The sequence below is a fragment of the Calidris pugnax genome, unplaced genomic scaffold, assembly GCF_001431845.1.
Source record: "Calidris pugnax isolate Ruff unplaced genomic scaffold, ASM143184v1 scaffold22, whole genome shotgun sequence".
Taxonomy (NCBI): Eukaryota; Metazoa; Chordata; class Aves; order Charadriiformes; family Scolopacidae; genus Calidris; species Calidris pugnax.
This window is the reverse complement of record NW_015090763.1, coordinates 1664330-1690660: the sequence shown is the minus strand read 5'-3', so window position 1 is coordinate 1690660 and position 26331 is coordinate 1664330. Positions and strand designations below refer to the sequence as shown.

Genomic DNA, 26331 nt, shown 5'->3' with positions numbered 1-26331 from the left:
AAGTATTATGTAGTGCTGACCATAGATACATTTATCTATCAAAATTCCCCAAGGAAAAAATGCTCGTGATAAAGCCCCATTAATTAGTACTTGCTGAACCCATGAAGTTAGTCAGTTTTTAATCTGTTTAGTGTTTGTTGTATTAATGTAGCTCTAACTTTTAACATCAAAACATTTTACGATACTGAGTCAAAAGCTTTACTAAAGCCAAGAACATCAATGTGATTATCAGTCCAACTTGGAATCTCCCCAAATAATTAAATCAGGTTTATTTGATAAAACCTATTTTCCATAAAATCATGTTGACAGTCATTAATTCTATTCCTATCCCTTAATTCTTTATTAATTGGTTCCTCTATTAGTTCTTCCATTACTTTCACTGCATTTATGTCAGGATAAATTATCAATCCAGAGTAACTAGTAATTCCATATAGTGTCGTGTTTTTTTTTTAATGTGGTATTGTTTTCAGAGCCTGTTACCTGTAACTCTCCTATTATTTTGACTTGTATTAGCATTTGCAGGATAGATATCTTCCAAACTGTTTCTTGATTTGATGTGTCCAGACTGCTCTATAATAGCTGTTGTTCAACTATTGGTGAACTTAAATGACCTTCTCACCTTCCTTGCCATCAGCAGACCTCAATCCAAAGGCTGGTGTCACAGTAAAATCAACTTCTTGGTTGGTCATTTATGCAAGTCTTGTAACTGATTTATCCTCACTGTCCACTTCTCCATGCCTTGTAAGCGTGGTCTTCTAATCCTTCCCCTACTTTTTCATTCCACTCTTTCTTAAAAGATTTTCTTCTTCAATTATTACATGGGTTTTTTAGGACTCCTTTTTATCAATCCTGCTTATTAGGCCTTGGCCAGGGCAGGGCCTCCCTGTAACTATTCATAGCCCTGTTTTACATTCTTGGGGAATTTGGAATAGGGAGAAACAACAGCTTATGCACCTACAGGATTGTGAGTTTAGCACTCCTCGTTTCTCTCTCTGGAAGGGATCCTGCCCTTGCAGTCAGATGTGATGCTCATACACAAGCAGTGTGCTTTTTGCTTGAATTTTGATCCCTCTTATCTTCCAGATCTGTGTTGCGATGGACATGGCTGTTCTTATGCCTGACTTGCTCTACACACTCTGTGCACATTAGCTGCCTTGATTTATTTCTAAATCTAGACATAAACAACTCTGAAACCTGTTCAGGTCCTCTCCCTGCTTCCAAAATCACCTGCTTTTTTTTTTTTTTCCTGTTACGGGCATTATTTTTGTCTTAGAGATAAAAGTGAAGGGGTAATAGTTCTTCCCCACTACAGCATACAAACAGTTGGTAAAATTCTGTGATTCCAGTAGTGAGGACTGTATCATGTTCATACTTCAAATTACAAATCAACCTGAACTTACTTCAGGCATCCTCTAAAATCTTTCCTCAGAGCCATCTCTTTTCACTGCAGTATATAAACTGTTATTGAATAGAATTGCCTTTTTTCCATCGTTATTAACAGTTTGTCATCTCTGCTTTATCATCACCAGCTGTAGCACGTTGTAATAGGCTGATACTATTGTTAGGTTTTCCTTTATCCCTAACATGCTTTAAAAACTCTCTTTATTTTCTTTCCTGCCAAAGAAGGATTTTCCCCTGATGTTTTTTGTCTGTATTAAAATACATTATGCTTAAAAGGGCCAATAGGAAGTTGATGTCAGATGTGGATTCCTCCTTTCATATAACAGTAATCATCATAATAATAAAAATATGGGAAAATAGCACTTATGTATTTTTATTTCCCTTGTCACTGCAGGTCTCTGTATAATATTATTCAATCCTGTTATCTTGGTTAATTTTAAATGTCACAAGCACTGGAGTTTCTACTATTTCTCCACAGAGGTAAGTCTGGGATCTAATGGATATTCCTTTTTGATTTTTTTTTTTTTCCTAATTATGACCTTATATTTTTACTCCAGTGAAGTTTCACCACAGCCACACTGTCGTAATTGAGGGCAAAATTTGGCCCTTTGACATCAATGGAATTATAGTAGAGATGAATGCGTTCCACTTAGATCATAAAATCTTTCCTTGTAAATCAATCCTTCCAGTCCCTAAATCATCTCTGAAGATGTTCTTTGAGTCCCCTCCAAGTTGTCAATATGTTGTTGATGCTGAGATACTCAGAACTGACTGAATGTTTGTCTCATTGAGTCCAGAGGGAGGAAAAAAAATGACCTCTCTTGACAAGAATTTATCTACATCCTAAATAACCCTGTTCTCCTGTTATTTGCTGCCATATTAACCTGATGTGCTAATGTATGATTTATTCTTATCCTTCAGTCTTTCTGAATAATTCACTTCCTGAATAGCTGCAATTCAGGTGGTTTGTGTTCGTTCATTTTGTTGTGCAACTGAGCTGTTTTCAGCCTCATTTTATTCCAGGCTGACCAGCTGCTTGCTATTTTTGCACTTGGGCATTTTGCTCATTTTTGACCTTAGACAAATAACCTTCTCTTTTTTGGTTTAACCTCTAAAATGAAGCTAACAATGTAGCCAGCCTGCACTTTCCAATTAGGACTACAAGCCTTAAAATCTCTTCACATTTTTAGAGGGTGTTTTGGCCTTCCCATGAGGAGTGTTACGCCTCTAGTTACTTCCCAGTGCTCTCAGAGCTGAATCCAAAGTATATTTAAATATATAATGATGCTTCCATTGATCTGTTCTTTTAGTGCCTTTGGCACCAGTGCCTCTCCCCTCCTGGGAGACACAGGGCCAAATCCTTTTGGGTAAGTCAGCTCACTTCTTTTAACACTGGCTGAGGAACTGTCTGGATTTATTAGCTGCAAGCCTAGTTTGAAGGGTGAAATGGGGGGGAGGGGGGGAAGTGTGTGTTTCATCATTTATTTTTTTTTTCTATTATTGTAACATTCCCATGATTTTTCCATATCTTCCATCCTACTTGAGCACCTTGCTTGGATGAGCCCAGCCCCAGACTGTCTCTCCTTGGCTGGCTAAGTCAGACAGTTTTATTTCTGCTGCTCGTTGTCTTTTATTTTTTTTTTTTTTTTTTTTTATATAATCTGAGTGCCAGAAAGCATTGAGGTGAGCAGGGTGAATGGGCTGGGAAGAGGGGAAGCATCTCCGAAGAGGGAGCGGAGGAACAGAGGAAAACTCTGGGACTTCTCTTTGAAAGAGCAGTGATGAAGGTTAAGCTCGAGCCAGCTGGCCCCGCTGGCTGGCACCGCTGATAGACAGAACCTTTATCAAGTGTCAGCAAAGACATATGACATTTATCACCGTGGAAAGCCGGGTGCTGCTGCACTGACAGAGCAGATTCAATACACGCCATCTCCACTCTACTGAGATCCCTTAATGGCGTGATTTCTCGCCGAGACCGGGACAGCTCTTCCTGCTGCCTCATCTCTGCTTCTCCCTTCAGCTTCTTTTTATTTTTCTAGCTTTCCCTCCAGAAGTTTTTCTGCCTTTTCTTTCTCTTTTTTTTTTTATTTTCCTGTTCTCTGTCATTTCCATTTTCTCTATGTGTCTTTTTTTTTTTTCTGCTCCTTTCCAACGTCACCCCTTTTCTCTGCCTCTGCTCCCGCTGTGTCTCTGCCCAGGAGAGCACCCCTGAACCCTGCACCCTCAGGTAGGCATGGTGTGACTGCAGAACAACAATTTCCAGGCCTGGCTTATAAAAGATTTCAGATCATTTCAGGTCACCAGGAAGGTAAACAGCTGCTGTTCATGAAATTCAGTCTAAAAGCTGTTATTCCTTCATCAGTGGAGCTAAAACCTTTTCAGGTATATTAGGACTGTAAGCTGAGCTTATGGACACAGTGCTTGCTGCACAGAGCGCTGCTCAACAGGAAGAAAAGAGATGTGAGGCACTGCAATTAAGTGATTATGCAAATCTAAACAGGGATTTTGTTTTAAAGTATTTTCCAGAATGAACATGATGTGATTGTAAAAGACATGTGAGCCACTCTCGGAGCCAAGAAACGGGAATGGCCTGGCCCTGCAGAATACACACCTGGGAATAACTGAGCCAGTCACTGGATGTCACCATTGAGCTGCAAAAATGTGCCTTGAAGTTCATTATTTATCTGCTTTTAAAAGTACTAGTTTTTAAGGAAAGCATCGGTCACTGGAAACCCTTGGGTGAGTCAGCACCTTGCTGTGGGTTGGACCTTGCCTTTTGCTGGGAGCTGGCGTTGGTGTCTTGCCTCCCTGTGTGAATGAAGTCAAACGTGCTCATCCTCAAAGGGAACATAGTGACCAGGGACCGCTCTGAAGGGAGGGAATGATCTGGTGGTGGTTAGATGAACGTCACTAGAACACCATGACACAGGCTCTGGCAAATACCAGGAATGGCTGCAACATGGTTAGATGAACGTCACTAGAACACCATGACACAGGCTCTGGCAAATACCAGGAATGGCTTCCCTTCTCTGCAACGTGTAGACGATGTTTGGGGGTACTGTGGGAAGGCAGAATCTCAGCTAATGAAATAGTAATCATAGCAAATCACAGTAATATTGCACGAACTCCCATGAGCTTTGCAGAAGAGCTGAGACCAGTATCGCCCCATCAGACATTCAGTACCTGCCAGTACCAAAAGGACTTGGTGACCTACTACATGGCAAGTGTCGTGAGAATCGGAGCCCTAAACAGAAGGAAAACAGAATAATTTTCACTTAACTGAAAATGTTCAGTTGTTTCTAGTCTCTTAGGCTGTTATGTAGGAAATTATCTCTGATGATCCAATTAGTAGAAGGGAATAGGGATCTACATGGGACTGAGAATGTACTCATAGCATAGATTAAAAGAAAATTGTGTGTATCTATTAAAAAAGAGAAAGAGGGGGTGGAGGAAAGAGAAAGCCAAGAGCCAAAGAAAAACGCGATCCTTTCTCAGACTATCTCTCAAGAAATGAGAGAAAGGCTGTCCAAAGACTGATGGGCTGGTTTGGTCATTCAACAAAGCAAAAAAATAGACAAGACTTCATTAGTCAGCATTTTGCTGTCATTAGACATCAAAATGGGCAGGATTCTTGATCCCATTAGGCAAGTTTTTGGTAAGAGCAATATGTCTTAGCCTAAGTAACTCAGCTTTATAAAGAACCTCACTTGTTACAGAAGAGTCTGGACATACACTCGTGGAAAGAGGCAGCTGAAGAACAGGCAAGCCCAAGTAATCTTCTGGGGCAGCCTTCCTCCCTATGAAGTAAGACAGAAGGCAGAAAATTCTGGAAGTGAATTTATAATGGAATCGTGTCAGCTAGAGCATGTCATTTTATTTGTCGTCCTCTGTGAACACGAGGTTGTGCCTTTTGGAGAAAATCTATTTCAGTAGAAGAGGAGCCAGTGTAAGGGGAGGGGTTGTGTGGGGCAGGCAGGGTGGAGAAGAGCATTACACTAACAGCAAAGGGAAGGATGAAGAGAAGGGATGGGGAACACCAATTTAGCACAAAATCAAGATGTTGAGAACCAGATTAATAGAGGTACCAAGAGACTTGAAGGAATAGAAAATCTTTAATTGCCTGTACGGCAAAGTGAAGATTCTGGGTAGTAAAGGAGGGATAGGAATTGCTCACATATAGGCATGAATTCGACCTACTTTGGTGTTACTGAAACCTGATGGGAAGATTTGCATGACTGGAATGTTAAAAGCACTGGTTACAAACTGTTTAGTGAGCAGAACTGGGCAAATAAAAGTGAGAGGGCTGTATTCTTATGTCAAAAATGGCACTGCGTGTTTCTGAGTCTCTGAGAACTCAGAAGCAACAGACCTGAACTAATGTTCTCACAAATAAAGACCATATCAGGTCCTGACTCCTATCCATTGCAGACCAGATAGTGACTTGATTTCTTGTCTGGCTCTTTAAATACCTCTCTATTATATGTAGGAAGAAAAAGACTTTAATCTGAATGGCACATAAAGGAGAGCTCATGCTGCTAGAACTAAAATATCCTTTTTCTTTTTCTTTTTTTTTTTTAAATGAAGATGACAATTTCCTAACTTTAAAAGTGTTTTATCCAACAGGGGGGAAAATGGTGCTAGACTTCATCATCTTGACAGATAAAGAGAATTCACTCACAGAATTAAGTCAGAGAGTTGTTTAGATGCAAGTGACATAGACTTGATTACACTTGCTACATGCAAATGGAATAATGTCCAAACCACACAGATACACACGTACACAGGGCTGATTTCACAAAGATGAAAGCTATTATGAACCCAATCATTTGGGTAAAGGGATTTAAAGGGAAAAAAGTAAATAACTAGGAACTCTGTGACAACATTTTATGTGCTTCAAAAATACTATTAGCACTAGCGAGGGAAAAAAGATTTAAAAAAAACACTGAAGCAAACAAAAAGCATACTTGAAGAAAGGCCAGCCTGATATTTAGAGGATAAGTGATAACTTGCTATGTAAAATTTGACCTCATAAACACATGCAGGTACCAGGTTTGAGACAGTCAACGTTCAGATTTGCTATCTTGAAGCCATAGAAGTATTTCTGCACTAAGTGTCTGTGACAGTTCAGTTTAGATGTCTTCTGACTAGTGAATAAACTGTGTGTGTGGATGAGCCCTCAGTCATTTAGCTGCTCATTGACATTGAAATTCAACTTTGTGTACCCTGCCAGCCCAAGAGCTATGCACCATCTGGTTCCCACGTCCGCTCTGTTGAAGGGACACCAATAATTCCTTGGCTTGGCCAGTGCCAGTTTAGGAGTGATCTTCAGAATGAATGGGAAGTGAAAGGCCGGCAAACACAAACATTTCATAAAATGCAGAAGGAATTGATAAGAGGTGGAGGCAGGCCTTAAACAGAAACCTTTGTCTGGCTTCTAAATGTCGTTTCCGGAGCTTTTGATTTCATCCATGCTGGGTCCTTACTGAAAGCATTTCAATGGGGACTTAAGAACATACCTAATGTCTGTGCCCTGATCTTTCTGTATCTCTTCTTTCTCATAGGATTGGGAAGTGCTCAGTGGAAACTAGAAATAGCATAGAATGGTATTTTTTCTGCCTGTGCTTTAAAACACCATAGGCTTTAATTCGGATAGCAGCTGTGCTAGAAATGTTAGCAACAGTTTTTGATAGGAAAATTGGAGGGGTACTTTTGTCTCTTACAATTCCTGTCTTTCTTTGAATGGGTTGATCTGAAATACAGTTCTCAGAGTACTTGTGTAAACTAACATGTCTTTTAAAAGAATCTGCCATCCATCTTCTCTATGCCAGGTTGATAGATTGTGAACCTCTGAGTAATATCTCTTGAGTGAATGAGCCATCTTAGCACCTCCATGGAGAAAAAAGACGTCACTGGGTGAAACACAATGGACTGATTTTTAATTTTTTTTCCTAGTAGCAGAAGTGAGAAGCTGGCTTTCCCAATTTTCAAGATATTGCATAATTACAGAATTTGGATGATAGTGAAGAAATAGACAATTAAAAAAAGAAGATATTGCATAATTACAGAATTTGGATGATATTCAGTGAAGAAATGGACAATTTAAAAAAGATTTTTCTGATTATATCCTCTGATAAAACATGTCTCCTTGTATTTCCTTCAGGGTCGTCTTATGAGCAGGACAGGACTATTTGCCTTTCTTACACATTGCTTCTAGTTTCAGACTTGTCCCATCCCAAGCTCTAGGTGGGAAAGGGCATCGCTGAGTCCTGGTGAAGCTTAGGGAATGAACCTCTTTCCCAAGCACTGCTTAAATGTTCTGCCTGAGTTGTGCAACCAGAATTTTCACAGTGGTAACTTGGACTGAGCCCAGCTTTGAATGTGGATTATTCAGCTCTGCTGCTCCTATCTGTGGGTCCATGCTCCAGCAGGCACAAGGGCTATTTAAAATAAGGACACAGATGCCTAAACTCTCTTTCAAACTCCAAGATGCAGAACTGTGAGTCTGTGTTTGCAAAAATGGTTTCTGCTTATGAGAAGGGAAGACTTACGACGCTGAAGTTTAGATATCTTGTCTTTGAGGTATTCCTGGAGAGTTCAGAAATGAGAGACTTGTGCAGGGAAGCTTCAGGTCTCCTCTCAAACTGTCTCCTGGAAAAGGTTTTTTCTTCACTGACCATACAACACCTAAAGGCTCAGCAACCAACTTAACCACTCCAAGTTTAAATGCTGAAGTTTAGCAGTACGAATGTCCTTCCCACATCTTAAAACCTCACCCACTGACTGATGAAGTCTCCAGAGGGTACTCTGTGTTGTCAAAGTACCCCATGGACCAGTTTGTCACATCAAACCACAGCTCCCACAGCTCACCAGCAGAGTCGTTCAATGCCACACTCAGCCTCAGGCAACATCTGGCACGGTGTCAATGCATCGCTGCGTTCAGCCCCCAGCACTGGCAGGGGCTACATCATCCAGGACCCTTTCCACAGCAACATCTGGCCCTTGAATCAGGGGCCTGAGGCTGGCCCATGTGCCACATGGGAAGTCATTTTGGTTGCTGGCACCACAAGGGTTAAAATCTCTACACTATTTTCTTTGGTAGGAATGAGAAAAGCAAAATAACACAGAAATAGAAAAGAAAAAAAAGAAAAGAAAAAATAAAAAAAGAAAAGCAGAGCTAGGGAGGCTAGGGAGTGGAAAAAAAAATCCCAAGCCTAAAACAAAACTCTGGAAACAGAGAAATAAATATGGTTTAATAACTGGGACACAATCTACAGTCTGTGGAATTAAAGCTCTGTTTTCTACTGGCCAGCTGCCAAAGTGAGGCACAAACAAATCCAGAGAAAAGCAGGTTAATGAGAGACATCCCGGAAAAAAATAGTAAAAAAAAGTGAAAGCAAGAAACTCGCAGAGCTGCTACTGATGAGATAAATAAGATTTGATTTGACATTATCTGATCCGCTTGCTGTGCATGTTTTATTTGCTAGAGTCAGTCTTTTAAGTCTCCTAGACACGGGTTTCAGCCTCATCCTCTCAGCAGCCATCATGCATCCATCTTATCCATCCTTCAACTTGTCCAGCCCTGATCACAGTGGGATTTGGTTGCATCCTGAGCCTGTTGCTAGGACAGAAGCAGATGCATTGGGAAGGCATTTGGTGCTCACTGGATCTGTCAGGAGGCTGAAGAGCCAGAAGAATTCCTGACATGATACACCAGGTGTCAAAAGCAATAAATAAAAAAGATAGTGAGAATCCCTGATGAGGAACTCGGCTTTTCAAATCTGCCGGCCTGTAGTTGTCTTTGCAGAAGCTATTTTTAACTTGTTTTCATTTTTTCCCACTCTCCATCTGATGGCCCAGCTCAGGAGTTCGCCTGCAATCATTTCTTCTCCTGGTTCACACTTTTTTTGAACTTTCAAGACTGAAGGGATGGCCTAAGGGGCCAAATCACAAGGTCTGTAGTTCCCACCAGTTTTTCTGAAATTGCAGGTTTGGGTCCCAGTTGGGCCTGACTTAGGAGTTAAACTAAGCTCACTAGGGTTACAGTTAGGCTGATGCAAACATCCTTCTCTTCTGGAGCTGTTGACCTCCAAAAGGGTGGAGAAGAAAACCAAAATCCAAACAAGTTCCTCTACTTCATGCACATGCACATGTGCATGAGTGAAAAGAGCATGCAGGGTGCTTTAATAATGAAGCAAGGCTGATTACGAAGGAATTGAGACATAGCTACAGAAGTCTTTAACAACACCTTTTCTTCTCCTTTTGGGAGGCTGCAAGACCCATCTTCCTCACAAAGTCACAGTGAAGGAGGCAGAGTCATACTGAAGCCAGGCTTGATCTCTTGCCCAGTTTCTAGAGGAATCTGTCTGGAGAAAGGTCTGTGATGCCACATGGAATAAAATCCCAAAGACCCTAAAAATCTTTTTTGACTTCACAGACAGAACCTTAGTATTTTGGTTTCCATCTTCACAAGTTCCATCCTCTGTTTCCTAACGAATTGTATGTACTAGTCTTTTCCTTATGTCCACTGGGCTGGTGGCTGAAGACATGGAATAAAATGTGCATTCAACGAGGTTGTAAATGTGAACTAAAGCACTGAATTCAAACTCAGGGTTAAAAGAGTCTTCCCAGTAAACAACCTGGAGCTTTCCTTCTTCAGCTGCACACGTTTAATAGTATTTATCTATTAGTCAAGCTTCATTCCAGAAGCATATACATCTTTGTCTTTGGGCTTGAATGTGAAAACAGCTTCAGCAACACATTCATTTGCTGTGCTTAAAAGCCACGGATTTTTAAGGCCCTGATAAATTAAAGCCTACCCAAAGAATTTTCCTAGAGAAGGGATTTTCCCCCTTGATTCAGGAGTGTATTTCGCTCCCTGTCCAACTATTACCCTTGGACAGTAAAGGTTTTCCAAGGTGTCTGGTCTATGTTCATACGTAGTTTAGTCTATTTTTATATATATGAAACATACAGAAAAATTCCAAGATGACATTTTATCCCAACTGTTTTGAAAACTATTTAGTCTGGAATGACTGAGTTTTGGGCTGGTAGGTTAGACTGAATGTCTGACATTTCGGCTGCTAAATTTAGGGGAAGTAAGTCCCATTTTCTTGGACAAAGATCCAGCTTTCCACCCAACAGAACAGATTTCAGTGAAGCATTGCAGCCTTGTACAATCAGAATTGTCTCACTGGACGTAGCCCCACAGTGCTTGTCTGCTTTCTCTGCTAATGAATCAGAAAAATCCCATATGCAAAAAATAAATAAAAGCATATTTTTTTTTCCTTTCTTTTTTTTCAAGTTGCATGCACTGGGGGAGAAAAGGTTTCTCCAAGCAATGTAATTCCATTTTGGTTAAAAGAGAGATGCAAGAAAATATGCCACTGAAAAGCTAGAGGGGGTTTTGAACATCTTCTTGCTGACAGGATGGATAGATAGCCACTGATGTGCTATTAATTAGCAGAAAGTATAATCACAGATTGCAAAATCCTTTGGACCACAAATATAATTTTTTTTTATATCTTTAAGGTGTTAGTCTAGGCTTGGAGCCCTGTGTAGCTTTCATTACAACAACAGTACCCTTTATGATGATGCTAAAGCCTAAATTACGTGTAAAAACAAATGCTTTTGATAAGTACAAGCGTACATGATGCATACAGGGCAGTCCCCAGCCCCACAGTTACAATATGTAAAATCTCAACATAAACCCCAAGAAATGCAAGGGGAAAGAATAAGCAAATGAACCAAGATCAGGGAAAAGGGAAAAAAATATCTAACACCAAGGGTAAAGACATTCACCAGTCGCAAGGAGTCATTGCAAGTCTTCACGTGTCTGACTGCAGTTTATTGAGAGAAGAGATGAAGGAAGTATGATGTGAAGGAAGGCAAACATAGCAGTGGGTGATAAGAAATTACCTGAAAACAGAATTTTGAAAAAATGTCATCAAAAAGATAACATTATGTTATTTAATTTGAGGGAAAGGGTGTCTTTAACGTGAGGAAAAAAATTTATATGCTGAGTGCTGGACTGATATTTTCCACTCTGTGCACTTTGGTTACCTTGAACCACAAGACACAGAGATGCAGTGATTAGCTGAGAACTCCAATACGTAGATTTGTACATAATTCATAGTTTGACTTCTCTAAGTTTGCATAATAAATAGTTTAAACACTGCAGAAAATGTCTGAGCGAGGAAATTAGGATTCTGAATGAAAAAGTTAATTATACCTCGAAGGATATTTTTTTTCAGATATATAAGGGCTAGAAAAAAGCCTAGAAGTGGATAATTTAGGAGATGGAAATGCAGAAAATTATGGGAGTGGTAGCAACAGGAGAGTTATCTCCTTAAATAGGATAATTAGTCTAATTTAATTTTTTAAACTGTGGCATTGCATTATAGATAAACAATTCAATAAATAGCAGCCCGGACACTGATGCTGCTGCTACGGATGCTTCTTGGGTCTGTGTAGAATTTTGTTTTTCATTTTCAACTTAGTTTTCTGCAGTAGGAATACTGAATTATCATAATGGGTTGCTTCCTATAAAGTTGTAAAGGGCAGGGACAGGAAATTATGGAGGAGTGGAAAGGAATATTGACATCATTAAATCAATCACTGCTGATTGGATCCAGGGACTGATGAATCGGTGATTGGACCCTGTAGACACTGGGGACCAGCTCTTCAAAGATATTTAAGTACCTAGCTTTGGCTGATTAAAATAGGAGTTAGTCACCTAAATAGGAGTTAGATGACTGGTATCTTGAGGAAGCCAAAATATCCAAAGCTTAAATATCTATCCTGAAGGAAAGCACGTTTCTTCTAATTCTCAGCAATTTTACAGCGTGATTACACCAATCTGTGTTTTTTGAATGTATGATGGTGTACCTACACCCCGTGTGAGTGAGAAGGGGCAAAACCAAAGAAAAGATCAAGCATATGAACTAAAGGAGACATGAGATCAACAGAGGGAGATAGGAGTGCATGTCACAAGTTTCTTCCTTTCGTTTTTCTAGGCCGTGTAGTGAAAGTCCCATGTACACCCATTTCCTTCCAGCTGCTGACGGTGATGAGACGGGACAGCCAGTGACTGGGAGTTTCTCTGCTGTCAGATAACCATCTCGATGCACGTCTGAGATGCCTTTCAACTCCCACTGCCTCAGCTGTCACCCAGCCACTGCTCTGGAGAAAGATAAACTTCTGCCTTCTCCTGTTTCTCTTTCCCCTCTGCCATTGTAAGTCCCACTTAAGGCTTGCATTGATTCCCCAACATATTGCGGAGCCGAGGAGCAGGGATGCAGCAGAGCAAGCTGCATTCAATTACACAGCCATGAACTGACACCTGCCAGGTCTCTCACACAGCATCTGATCACCAATTAAGGGGATGATTGATGGTTTAAAGAGAGGATGCCCTTCCTGTCTCATGGCTTAGTTGTTTGGGGAAGAGGCCAACTCACAGACAGCAAGAAGAAATAGGGGTTTCTTGGCAAACCAAGATCTTCAGATGCAAACTTCACCCATGGGCTCATTAGCACCAAACACAAGGTAAGGAAGCTTCAAACTGTTTTATTTGAGTGGAATTTACCTTCTAGGCAAAGCAGGTGTGTGGATCAGCACATGCTGGCAGAATGGGAAAAGGTCTCTCTGCCAGCTCCATGAGAGGTAGCCCAAAGGGGTCGTGGACGTTGTATGCAGAATATCAAAGGACACTCTCTACGCTTAGAACCTACACACACAAACACAAACTCCCACAATCAGACGCACTGTAAGTTTAAGGGCTGGTGTGCAGGTCCCTGGCCTGACTCCAGTGGGCTCTTGCTATTGAACTTACAACTCCTTTCTTTTTCTCTTTTATTATTACTGTTATTTTCCTATGCATATTAGTTGAGGAATAGTAGAAAAAGGTTTCAAGAGACCCTAGTGTGATTAGCCATATGATTGTGTGTTGGGTTTTTTTTTGTTGTTGTTTTGTTTTATTTTTTTTGCAAAAGACTTGGGTTTTTTTCTTAATATGATCCTTAAGAAACCTACATAAGTAACAGCTCCCCACAGGGAATGGTAATCTATAGAACATACTGCTGTGGAGATAGATGGAGTAAAATATCACAGATGGATGAAAACATGGAAAAGCTGAATTATTCAGCTGCCAGACTTGAAGGTTGTAACTATACAAGTCCTAATTTTTATGGCATATCCAATTAAAATCTGATCCTGAATGCCTGATAGGTAGTAATGGATGGTGGGACTCATACAAAAAGGGAAAGACTTACAGTGCTTGGCGTCTTCTCTCAGGATTGTTTGTGTATTTTATAAATGACTATTTAATGTAGTCCTAACCTGAAGTACTTGGTCAGAATTAGACGGTGGAAATAAACCTCTGTGAAACTGGTGACCATAAACCTGTTGGATTTAGAATTCAAAGAGAAGGCAGAAAGAAAGGCAAAAGAGAGAGAGCAGAGTGGAGCAAATGCAGGAAACTGATAAATGAACTTCACAAGAGGGAAGAGATGCAGGATATTTGGCAGCTGATAAAAGTGATCGTGTTAAAGTGACAGTGGTAAATACTACAGCAATGCAGGAAGAAGAGCAAGAGTCCCATACAGACACACAAAGATGTCTTTAAAGACTTGACAAATTAAAATAAAGTATTAATCAAATGCAAATACCTTGATATGGGACTGAAATCAATACAAAAGAATAGTGCAAACAAGCAAGGAGAGAATTGCAGAAGTTCAACCACCAAATTGAAAGACTTTGGAAAGAATGCAGATGGAGAAATACAGACTGCAGTGGGTAGGTGACCAAGAAAAAAATAATAGGGATCTTGTGAAGCACAAGAATTTTCCACAATAGGAGGCAAATGGGTTAAAGAGCATATAAGTGACTTGCATTTGAGTCAGACTAACTGCACAAAACTCAAGGAAATAGCTACTGCAGTCTCTGCATGATTAGTAATTACCTTCAACTACTCACTGATCCTGGGGAGGGCCCAGAGGACCAGAGAAGGACAAACATAATTCCTGCATTTGGAAAGGGGAAAGGTGGACCCAGGGAATTATAGACTAGTCATTTTAACCCAGAAAAATAATAGAATAAACTATTAAACAATCAATTTGTAAGAACCTGGATGATAATAAAATGATAAAAGGTGCAGCCAACATGGGATTGCAAAGAATAAATCCTGTTGTATCAATCTAATTTTCTTCTTTAACAGAGTCACCTGCCATAGTGGTTTAGGAGGATGCAGTAGTTGTGATGTATCTTGCTTTTAATATGATCCTACTTTGTTTTCTTATAACCAAACCAGGAAAATATGATCTAGAGGCAGTCCTCTAGATCAGGATAGGCCTACAATTGGCTGAGAAGTCACACATGAATAGTTCTCCTTTAAACTGGAAGGACATTAGAATTGGAGTCCAACACTTCTTCAATATTTTCATTATCCATGTGGATGATGTACTAAGGTGCACATCTATAAAATTTACAAATGACACTTTGCTGGAAGAGACTGCAAGCAGCCTGGGAGACAGGATTAGAATTTAAAATGATTCTGATACGTTGGAGGAGCAGTAGGAAATCAACAAGATGAAATTCAATAGGACAATGGTGCAAATGACTCCTTAGGAAGGAGAAATCACAGCTCTGTCCATGAAACGGAGAATAACTGCCTTGATGGGAGTACAGTGGAAAAGGATCAAGGGGTTATAATACTGCAAAAGATGAATATGAATTAACAGTGAGAAGAGGCAAATCTCACTCTAGAAAGTAACACCAGGCAGATCGTATATTATGCTTAGCTGGGCACTGAGGAGGCTTCAGTTGGAGTATGAGGTCTTCTGGGTATCCTGTTTTATAACATGGACAAATTGGAGAAATTCAAACAGATGCCAGCAAGAGCAGAAAAGTTTCAGAAAACAGGACCTGTGAGGAAAGTTGGAGCAGTTAAGCCTTAATAAGAAAAGACTGAAAGAAGACACAATGCAGCCTTCTAATATGCTAAAGGACATTTTAGCAGAGGATCAGTTGTTCTCTGAGGGTATAAGACAATCAGTACCAGCTTTAATTCCAAGCAGATGTTAGATGAAGAAATTCTAGCTCTTAAATTAACTAGCAAGGACAGCTATGAACTATCCTTTACTGGGTGCTTTCAGGAATACTTTAACAAGCTTTCTGTTGATGCACATCTAGATCAGGGATGTTACATTTCTTTAAGCTCAGTAGTGATTCCCATTTCAATTGGGATCACAATCTCTATCTTTGGAAGTGATCAGAAAGCCATCCTGGAGATAAATCTCTCTGCCAGAAGCTCCATCAAAATCGATGCAACTCCATACAGTACTGAAATAGATTTTAAAAAATAAATAAATAAAGAAATAGTGCTCAGGAGAGTTGTGAGTACATACAAGGATGTTAACAACAGTTGCTAATCCATTCCTTTCAATCCAGTGATAAAATAATGGCACCCAAAAGCAAATTTTGCTGCTCCTAGTTCAATTTTGCAGAAGAGTTCAGTGTCTGAAAGCTTTTCTGACTCTTTTTCCTTTTTTTTTTTTCTTTTTTTTTTCCCCTTCGTCAATTATATCATTTGGGATAATAAGAAGTAATACTTTTTAAAAGCCTTTCTTCACTTAAACTATAGGAGCTACAATATTCTTCCTACTTTTCATATCCACAGCATACTTCTTCATAAATAAAATCTGTGGGAGTCCAGTACTTTACATGTGAAAAGACACACAAAAATATCCTGTCTTTCCCCATGCTATTCACAATGGTAGTCCCTGCTATGGTTATTATTAATTCAAAATGTAATGAATAATAACAATAAATAATATAGATGATTGCTGAGGTGTGATTAATGAATGATGATAAATAATGGGGAAGGAGTATTGTTGCTTGTCACATAACATGTATTTGTTACAAAATCTGAAGTAGGGCAGGAAAGCCTCGTGCAGTGATGAAATAGCCACTTCTGTCACCATTTTCAGAAGGGTTCAAGGCTCACAGTAGGAGCCAAATTTTCTCAAAAATACTCCATTTTCTGTGCATTGATTTCTTTTGATGATATGCGCCATGGTAAAAATTGCTAGAGGCAGAGAATGGCCAAAGATTTACCCCTTCTTTTGGGTAGTTGAATAAGAAACAAACTCTTCTGAAAATCACATCTGCCTTTCAGGTGCTGAGATCTTGGGAATTTGGTTCTGAGGGTTTGGTGGTAGTATTTTAGGTTTTTCTTGGGAATTTGGTTCTGAGGGTTTGGTGGCAGTACTTTAGTTTCTTTTTCTTTGATTGGACCCACCTGGCTACCTACGTAAAAACCCAGTCCACTGCAGTGATAGAAAGTTCATGAACTGGAAGAGAAAGAAGAATAAAAAATAGAGTGGTAAATCCTGGTTTTGATTCTGATCTTAGTGGTAATGAGTAAAAATCGTGACTAATTATACTGGGTTAATTGGTATTTGCACAGGTGCAGATGTGACATGTGAGCACACCCTCTGTTTGCTACAGATGTTAAAACCTAATTTTAATTTCATAAAGAATTATTTTGTGGAACGTAGGGATTTGATTTAACAGCACACTGGCACCTGAGCTGGATGTGAACTGACACAGTGACTTAACAGAAAAGGATTTGTCCACTGCATCCAGGTCTTGCACTTAAAACCTCAAATCCCCTTCCTGATGAAGAAACTGAGTTTATTTCTCTCTTACTGGTGAAAATCTGGAATAAGGAAACAAATAGGTTTCTCAAGCTTCATACCTAATCTAAGCAGAGACACCTTTTCAGCTGTTTTTTTACCAAGCCTGCAAGAGCCACTTTCAGATTGTCTAATGGCATCCAATAGAGGTTTGTGTCTGACAGTACATATGGCAGTAATAAAAGAACACTTATAATTTTATTGAGGTGTGAACAAGAATAAAAGATTGATGCTACATTGTGGGACAGGGAGGGAGAAGCATTCATGCTCCAAAGAACGCGCAGTGCAGTCACTCTGCACGTGGCTTTGCATCCGACCAGGAGTTACAGCTCTGATGGGTTTCTCTGTGTGTGCCTCGGCTCTTGGGCACGTTGGGTGTAAGCACACCAAGTCTCAGGAAGGTAATGATCCCTGACTGCAGCTCAGCCACGGAATATGTACTTGTGGTGAGGTGTGAACGCTTTTGAGAGGTGATATGGATCTTGGAAAGCTGCTGTCAGGTGAATTATGGAAGCTACCGCCCTGTGTTGTTCCTAGCAGTGCCCTTGGCTTCACACTGGTCATCTGGAGAAAGGACTAGTCAGCTTGATTCCTGGTTGAAATCAGCATAGTGAAAGCTGGCATCAAAAAATAAAAATCAATGGCAGTAAAAAGGGTGACTCTAGAGAAGTGGCTCTCCTCTCCATATCCTTGACATGCATTTCATCAATTGTCAGTGGACTCCTAGAAAGACCCAGGTAGAAATATTTAGGTATTGCACCCCATAACCATTTAAATTCTAGTATGATCAGGTAATCTTTTCAGGGGTCTTACTTCTGGCTTGGTTTCAGAGCCTTCTTCTTCCACTTCTACCTCTTTTGTGGTGTAATTCTGCAGTTCACTTGCTCTCTGCCTGGAGCAGCCAGATGTTGCGTACTATAGGTGGTGTTTTTCAAGAATCTTCAGGTCCCAAATTAACTTTTGACACTTATCCTTTATGGTCTCATCTCAGGGTGGACAAAGTGCATGTAGGTTGAAGAAGAAAGTCATAGGAGGGGAAACTCACAGACAAATTTCTCTTGAAGAAAGTCATAGGAGGGGAAACTCACAGATTTCTCTATACTAAATTCATGCTGAAAGGTGTGACGAATTACCCATCTCTGTGTAGGGGGAAGCCTTTTCTGGCTTTCACAATTGTCTCTGTCAGATGAGATGTTCTAACCTGACACGTTTCTCCCTGACAGATTCAGTTGCCTGTCTGACTTATCTCAACTCTCCTTTCTTCAAGCTGCTCTTCACTGCAAAACAATAAATAAATAAATAAAAGGAAACCAAAACAGTAGATGCAATTAGAGTCATTGCTGATCCAACTGTTTTGAAGTTAACTCCACCGAGGTGAAGTTTTACTTCTCATCACTTTACTCTTCTTGTTCAGCTCTTTAGTGACCTCTTTGCATCTTTCGGTTAACTCTGTGCCTTAGGACAGGTAGCAGCGCAAAACCATCCAGGGAAATCAAGAGACGAGTATTGTTCCTAGCAAGAGGAAACATTTTCCTAGTTTTACAACAACAGCCTTTCAGCTAACAGCCCTGTGGCTGTCAGAGTCACTCCTTTCAGCAAGTACCTTTGAAAAATCCCAGACTCTGACTTTGAAATGCACTTGGAAGCAAATGCTGAGCCAGCAGAGGAGAGAGCACAGAGGTGTGGGGGGCTCCCTCCGTTCTGTTCCAGGGAGGAATCAGGCAGCACCATTCAGTTCCTCTGCAGCTTGATGATAAACATCAGATGGTTGTTTACTGACTTCAAGATTGTACTGAGGGGAACATCTAACAGCTGGATCAGCAATTATAGTTCCTTTCTTAAGGGGTGCAGCAGAAATTGTCAGAGTGTAAACAATCTAGCGAGAAACGGCAAGAGATTGGGTTAGGAAGAGGAGGAAGATGACTTGAGATGACACCAGCAAACCCTGCTGAGATCAGTCTTCGCCTCATGGGATTATTTGATACATTACCCTGCAATCTGCAGCAGAAAGACACAAGAAAAACATGGAAAGGAGAGGCTGGGAGATACCAGGCTCTCATGGTGCTCTACCAATGAATTAGAGGTTAACAGCAGGAAACTTGCTGAGCTTCTCATGGTTCTTTCCACCTACCAGCCTTTGCAATATTGATCCAAATGACTAGCCTTTAGAACACTCTTTCTGTTTTCAAATTGATAATTGTTAAATTTTTTTGAGAGCAAACAAAAAATCTGAAACTTCTGTTCATCATTTTCATGTACAGCCACACAGAAAAGAGGCTAACCATTAGAGTATTAGTTCATTAACTTGTTCCCTCACCATTTTGCTTGTTTACAGCATGTGGAAGTGCATTTTCATCTCTTAGTTCAATTGCTTTTTTGTAATTATTCTGTGTGACGCGTTCAGGTGCTTTGCACAGAGCACAGACTGAGATCTCATGCTTTTAGAGATGATACCATTTGAGAACATGTGTGGTAAACAGAAGTGGACAAATTATTGAATGACCGCTAGTCAACCCTTTTGCTTTCCAGTAGGGTCAGGAAGATCAATGTTTTTCAAGACACAAGTCTTAAAAACACTAGTCTGTTTTTAAAACCTCCAATGATGGTGATTTCACATTCTCCCCAGGCACAGCAGAAAGGGCTCTGAGAGCTCAGCTACCTTGAAAATTGAGGCTGAGCAAGGCAAAGTTTTCCTTCCAGCCATGAAGACACTAGAAAAAGCCAGGAGGAAAAGCCCAGAGAGAGCTATTAATGACCCCTCGGGGAAGCCTGCAGTCACCTCAAACTCAGTATGGTGTGTGTAGATGAATTGCAGGTGCTTCCGTCCCATAAGTCTGTGAAGTTTCCTCTTGCTTTAATATTTATAGGAAGCCACTATAACATATCAAACACGCACTCATCTTTACTCCATTACTCATGAAAGAGATAACTCAATATGTCAAATATGCACTGATCAAGGGGCAATTTCTCTTCTCCCCTTGCCAAATGCAGACCAGGTGTAAATGGATGCATCTCCCTGAAAATTGTATCTTTTTATGCTGGCGCTGAGCACAGCCCTCTTGCTCAGTCTACTGGAACATTTCCTAGATACCAATGTCAGCTCCTCAGTTCAATCCAAAGCACATCATCTGGCCCTTTTCTTTAACCAGCCCTACAGAAAGAACAGACTCGAATTGTACTTTCATGCCTTAGTACTTTGTTTAAGAGCATGAAATTGTCTCTTGGTGAGAGAGATGGAGTCTTTCAAGCTAGCAAAGAAGAGAGACATTTTTAAGCACCCTAACCCACAGGAATGTAATAGCTGCTAAGGCTGGGATTCATCTCCCTTCCCTTCAGAAGTCTAACAGTGAGAGGTCTGAGATAATCACCCCAATCTCTCTCTGTAGTCTGGGGCTGTGGGTACCTCCAGAGGCAATTCATCTGACCCAGATTAGACCCTGTTCTTGAGAATGAAATGAGACATCTTCCAGGGGAGCCTATTTCTGCCTGCTGTCTGTAGAGGACGCCTGGCGTGACTAGATCAGACTTAGATGCTGAACACCTAGGTGCTTAAATTAAGGAAATGAGTCTTACTCTGCCTAGCATACAAAATTTCAGCAGTTTAGCTGATGTAAATCCCTGTGCATTAAGAACAGCTTATCAAACTTTTCTTCAACCTTGTGGTGCTCTGAGTCTAAGCATTGAGAAACAAAAGAAGGAAATGGAATACTTGTACGGCCATTTTACTTCAACATTTTAAAAATTTGTGAAATGTTGGCGTGATCCCAGCTCCCACAAGTTCCTTTGGAAATCCTAGCAAAATTCTGTGCTCAAACTAGACTAGGGCAAGGCAAATAAATCCTTCTGAAATAGTTCTTCATAGGCCACAGAGAATAAGCAATGTAGTTTACAATTTATTCTTTTTTTCTTCTTCTCCTTTTGAGTCTCAGATCTCTCATTCACGCACAAAATTCCTCTGGCTTCCTCATTATCTGTCATGCTTAGGTAGGCTTAGCATGAGTTTTCATTGATGTTTTTGGTTGCGTGTTTTGGTTTTGTTTTTTTTTTCCCCCTCCCTTATTATACTTTCTGCTTCCTGTACTCCTGCATCTCCAAGTAAATCCTAGACAGCTTTATTATTTATAGAGAAGCATAAATATCTCTGGTGCTCTGTATACCAGAGTACAAATGCATTGCCTGACCTCCAAGTGTTCTTGTCACAAAAGCATTGAGAAGATACAAAAAACAATTGTATAAATGTGTGTAGGCATCGGGACAAGTCACCATGGCGTTAAGGAGTTGAGGTTACCACTATAAACATGCTGTGTTTTATGGGAGAGGGATATTGTGTTTGCTTAAGCAATTTTCCATAAAGGGAGGACTATACATTTTGTAGCCTTAAAGAAAAGGTATTTGCCATAGAAGTGAAAAGCGAGCAAAGGATCAAAACAAAACAGAAACTAAGGACCAACAGTCGTTTAATTTATGTAATTAAATCTAACGTCTTCAGATGAGATCTAGTCTTGTGCTGTGAACTGAGTGGCAGTTGTCACCTGCATTAATTTAACCCAGAAGAAATGCAGTCCATCCCCCCTCCTCAATGTGAACCTGAGTTCAGTGGTAACTGGTGGGTTCAGTGGGGAGGAGACTTGGACACTTCAGGTAGATCACAGAGCTTGTTTGGACCCACCTTGGGTCTGTGCAATCCTAGTCTAGCATTGCCACTAGACATTTTCTCCCTTTTCTATGAAGGGAATATTTCAAGTATTGTTTGTGTGGAAAGGTGAGGAGGTACAGACAATCGATGCATTCAGGTACACGGGTTTTGAATGGGATGAGTAAAGTCATTGAGGAATAAAAAATTATTGTTAGGCACTGATGAAGTACTGTGCTGTATATTCTTGGAGCAATCAGGGTCTATTTTGGCTAAAATTACTATGGGATGTTTTTTGACAATGAGGAAAAAAAGCAGGAATTATTGCATTTAAAACATAGAAAGTGAAAACAGAAAAAAAAAGTTGGATGTACACAAGTGAGATTGTGTTTATGCAGACAGCACATCAGACAGATACATGTGGACTCTGTGTAAGTAGAATAAGCATTAAAACATCTATGGACACAAAATAAATTAACCTGCATATACCCATGACCCTGCATTAATTTAGGGGTCCCTGCATATATCCACGACCCTGCACACACCAGCACACACATGTGCAAAAGTTGGATGTACACAAGTGAGATTGTGTTATGCAGACAGAACATCAGACAGATACATGTGGACTCTGTTTAAGTAGAATAAGCATTAAAACATCTATGAACACAAAATACATTAACCTGCATATATCCATGACCCTGCACATACCAGCACATACATGTGCACACACACTTCTTTCATCCTATGTGAATACTGTTGCATTAACAGTTTTTCAGCTCCAGAGCTATCACCCTGCACACACCAGCACACACATGTGCACACACACACTTCTTTCATCCTATGTGAATACTGTTGCATTAACAGTTTTCCAGCTCCAAAGCTGCCTGCAGTCTCTCCTGACTATGCACAGATGAAAATATACACAGGCACAAACTGCATTCTGCTCAATGATGCCACATTTTGCCATTCTAAGTCATCATCTTCATTATCAGAATCAGTACTGTGATATGCTCAGGTGTGAGGGGAAAAAAAACACCCAAAACCAGACCTGATAAGGCTGCCTGGGTAATTTACAGATATTCTCAGACCTCTTGGCTATGCATCCATCACACTAAAACTCACGTGGATACTTATTCTAAATTCATATACCCTCCTTCCCCCAGCTGTACACAGGAACATGCCTACATCTAACCTTCAAGATATCTTCCCTAGGAAATGCTACCAAGACCTCAGCTGCCATCTATTTACTCCCACACACTCCCTTCCATAGATAGAGGGTTTTTTTTAAAAAAAAATCACATCTCTGCATTCACTATTTCCCTGAAGTCAGAACTAAGTCCCAGGAAGCTGCCAGAGGTTTAGAAGCTAAGCCAGCCATGCACAGCTCCGGTGCTGCTGACATTACCAGACGGCATTAATTTAATTCCACTCAGTTATGCTTTTAAATTTGATTTGAAAAATGTGTCATAAAATACCATTGAGAAGTGCAGTGCAGCATTTTGAAGCAGGCTGTGATGTTCCCTGCGCTGACAAAATCATGGGGAAGGGAATGTAATTTTCATAGCTAAGTACTGGGGGGCATTTTGGGAGAGATTCCTTGAGAGAGTGGGTTGAGTGTATCAAGAATCACAAATAAACATTATACCCACTAAATATTTCCGTGGTGTAGCAGACCCAGGGAACTCTGATTTAATGCTTTGAGGCCAAGGGTTGATGGAGAAAGCAAAGATACATGCGAAGCCTTCCAGATGAGTGGGTATACCCAGAAAGGAGAAAAGGGAAGAAGGAGACTGTGAAGCTCGGATTTGCAGAAAAGAGATCTGGGGAGCCATTAAGGCTTACTGGAATTGTGTAAAAATGCAGAATAGTAGCAGTGAAGAAGTATGGGTTTCTCCTTGATCCACTGTCACTCACTCCAGAAAGATCAATACCTTTCTGAAGACAGGCTGAGCTTTAACTGGTGCCCGTTCTAGCTACAGGCCGCTTCCTCTCTCATTGCAGTGTAACATCCCTTAAAGCAGATACTGGATTCCATTCTTATTCTGGGTTTTCCATAACACAACTTTTTCTCCCACTTCCATAGCCAGCCCATTTGTTCAGACCTGTGCTAGGCAGAAGTACCTGCACATGGTGCTGGCTTGTCATCTGCAGTGGCTGGCATATATTTCTACAAACTCATACCTGGTAACAAAGGAGCAGATGGTCTTACGAAAAGAACTGTGTTGGAAACATTTTCTCCCATCCAAAAACTCTGATTCTTTTTTTTTTTTCCTCTGTCCCAAATCTGAATGTTATTCTGAAAAGGCGAAATTGTTAGCAGACAATTTGTAAGCAAAAATATTTTGACTGAATCAAAAAGTTCTATTTTAATCATTGTTACTGTGTTTCAGCATTATTATGCAATTTTCTTGCTTTCAGACACAAAAAAAACAATTGAGTAGTTGTGATTTCCTCAAATACATGTCAAAATTTCTACACACTTTAAGAAAATTTTAGAAGCGGATTTTTGCAAGGTTTTGTACAATCCCAAAACGCTTTTCTCTGTGTCTGAGTCCCGTACCCCTGTTGGCAGCAAACCTTCTCCATGTGAAGGGAGGTCTGAACAGCCTCTCCCAGTGACCCATCATGATTTTCCCCCCCAAGGGATGGGGCTGGTGACTGTGACAGCCCTGTGAGGAGCCAGGTCAGGACGCTACTTGGGTTATTGGGTTTTCTGCATCTCCTGTTGTGATCCTTTGTGTTTGTGGGGATGAGCCTCTTATCACATAACACTGATCTGTACCAAAAGGCGTGATAATGAATGTCTCTGGACAGCTCTGCCTTGGATTCTTAAGTCAGTCTTGCAAAGAGGGAACGCGTTGCCTTCACCCTTTATATTTAAACCCAAACTATGTCTCCGACAAAGTACCCATGTGAGGGGCTTAAAGGTCTTATTTTCTGAAGGACTACCCTTTCATATCTTCTCCCTTCTCTTTTTCCCCCCCCAGCTTCCCCTCTCCTCTCCCTCTCCTCTCCCTCTCCTCTCCCTCTCCTCTCCCTCTGGATGGCATACACTCCCTCTCCTCTCCCTCATAATTTTCTTTTTGACCACTGCTTTCGTTTCTATTCTCAAAACCCGGTAGGGCAGGGAATCGAACGGATGGCTGCGTGCCTCACCCCTGGACGAGAGAGACAGATGTGAATACTGAAAGACCCTCATCCTGGCAGGCACCCAAGTGCTCCGTGACAGCCTTTAAGCACCTGAAGCATGCCCTAGGAATACTGAGCGATCCACAGCTGTACAGTCCCGGGCACCGGCTGACACGGAGCAGTGGCACACACCTGGAATACCGAGCAATTCGCTCCTCGCGCTGGAATATGGAATGACCCACAGCCACCAACACTCCCTGAATACCAAGCAGCTCTGCACCTTTGCAACGGCAACTGCATCTGTAGGGAAATGCTGAGACGTGGCTTGAAACCAATCCTCCTGCAGGGGGGGAAAAAAAAAAAAAAGGAAAAGGAAAAAGAAAAAGGGTTTGAAAAGACACAGAGTCAGTTTGAAGCTGTGGAGTGGGATCCTGAGGTAGAATCTGGAGTCCTGTGTCCAGTTCTGGGCTCCCCAGTTCAAGAGGGACAGGGAACTACTAGAAAGAGTCCAGCGAAGGGCAACAAAGATGATTCAAGGATTGGAGCATCTCCCTTATGAGGAGAGACTGAGAGAGCTGGGACTCTTTAGTCTGGAGAAGAGAAGGCTGAGGGGAAACCTTATCAACGCCTACAAGTATCTCAAGGGAGGGTTGAAGGAGGAGGGAGCCAGACTCTTTTCAGTGGTTCCCACTGAGAGGACGAGGGGCAACGGGCACAAGTTGGAACATAAGAGGCTCCACTCAAATATGAGGAGAAACTTCTTCACGGTGAGGGTGCCAGAGCCCTGGAACAGGCTGCCCAGGGAGGGTGTGGAGTCCCCTTCTCTGGAGATTTTCAAGACCCGCCTGGATGCTCCTGAGTAACATGCTCTAGCTCTAGGCAATCCTGCTTCAGCAGGGGAGTTGGACTAGATGATCTCTATGGTCCCTTCCAACTCTAAAAAATTAAGTGAAATTCAGTGAAATTTTCCCAAGAAGGTAGAGAATATAAGGTGGCCAAACATCACCGAAGGATGTAGCGGGAGCTAAGCACCAAGTCAGATTCTTCAGGTGCTTTTTAAAAATCCAGTCTAAGATTGGACGTGATCCCTGGTGACCAGAGAGGTGCGTTGCTGTTCCTACGGGGTCCTGGTGTCAGCGGCACAAGGACAAGGGCCATCTCTGCACTGGGAGGGACAGGGTCGGAAAGCTTGGAGACCTCCCTTGTGAACTTTAAATGACCTACTCTTGAAGCCAAAATGCTTCCTAATTTTTCCTTTCCTAGGGTACCTTAGACAGGAGATACACCAAAAAGGTTATTTGGAAACTCATTTTTCCCCTCCAGGGTATTAACACAAGCTTTACAAAGGCTTATAATCCCTTTAGACAACAGCAGCAAGAGCAGCAGCAACTACAAAGCCCTAAGCTTGGAACTCAATCCCCTGGTGACGGGCTGAACCCTCTGCTGAGGTTGCAAAGGAAAAGAGAAAGGTGTGAAGAT

The 26331-nt window shown here is 41.1% G+C and overlaps 2 long non-coding RNA genes across 2 annotated transcripts in view; both read left to right on the top strand.

Annotated features, from left to right (window-relative positions):
• The window catches only part of LOC106889816, a 98059-nt gene extending 96178 nt beyond the window's left edge, over positions 1-1881 (top strand). Inside the window, exon 4 of the long non-coding RNA XR_001412406.1 lies at positions 1796-1881. This is a non-coding gene — a long non-coding RNA (uncharacterized LOC106889816). The remainder of the gene's footprint in view (positions 1-1795) is intronic.
• A 2043-nt stretch (positions 1882-3924) lies between these two features.
• Positions 3925-26331, top strand: part of LOC106889763 — a 130948-nt gene continuing 108541 nt past the window's right edge. The window contains exons 1-2 of the long non-coding RNA XR_001412393.1: positions 3925-4140; positions 12414-12942. This is a non-coding gene — a long non-coding RNA (uncharacterized LOC106889763). The remainder of the gene's footprint in view (positions 4141-12413; positions 12943-26331) is intronic.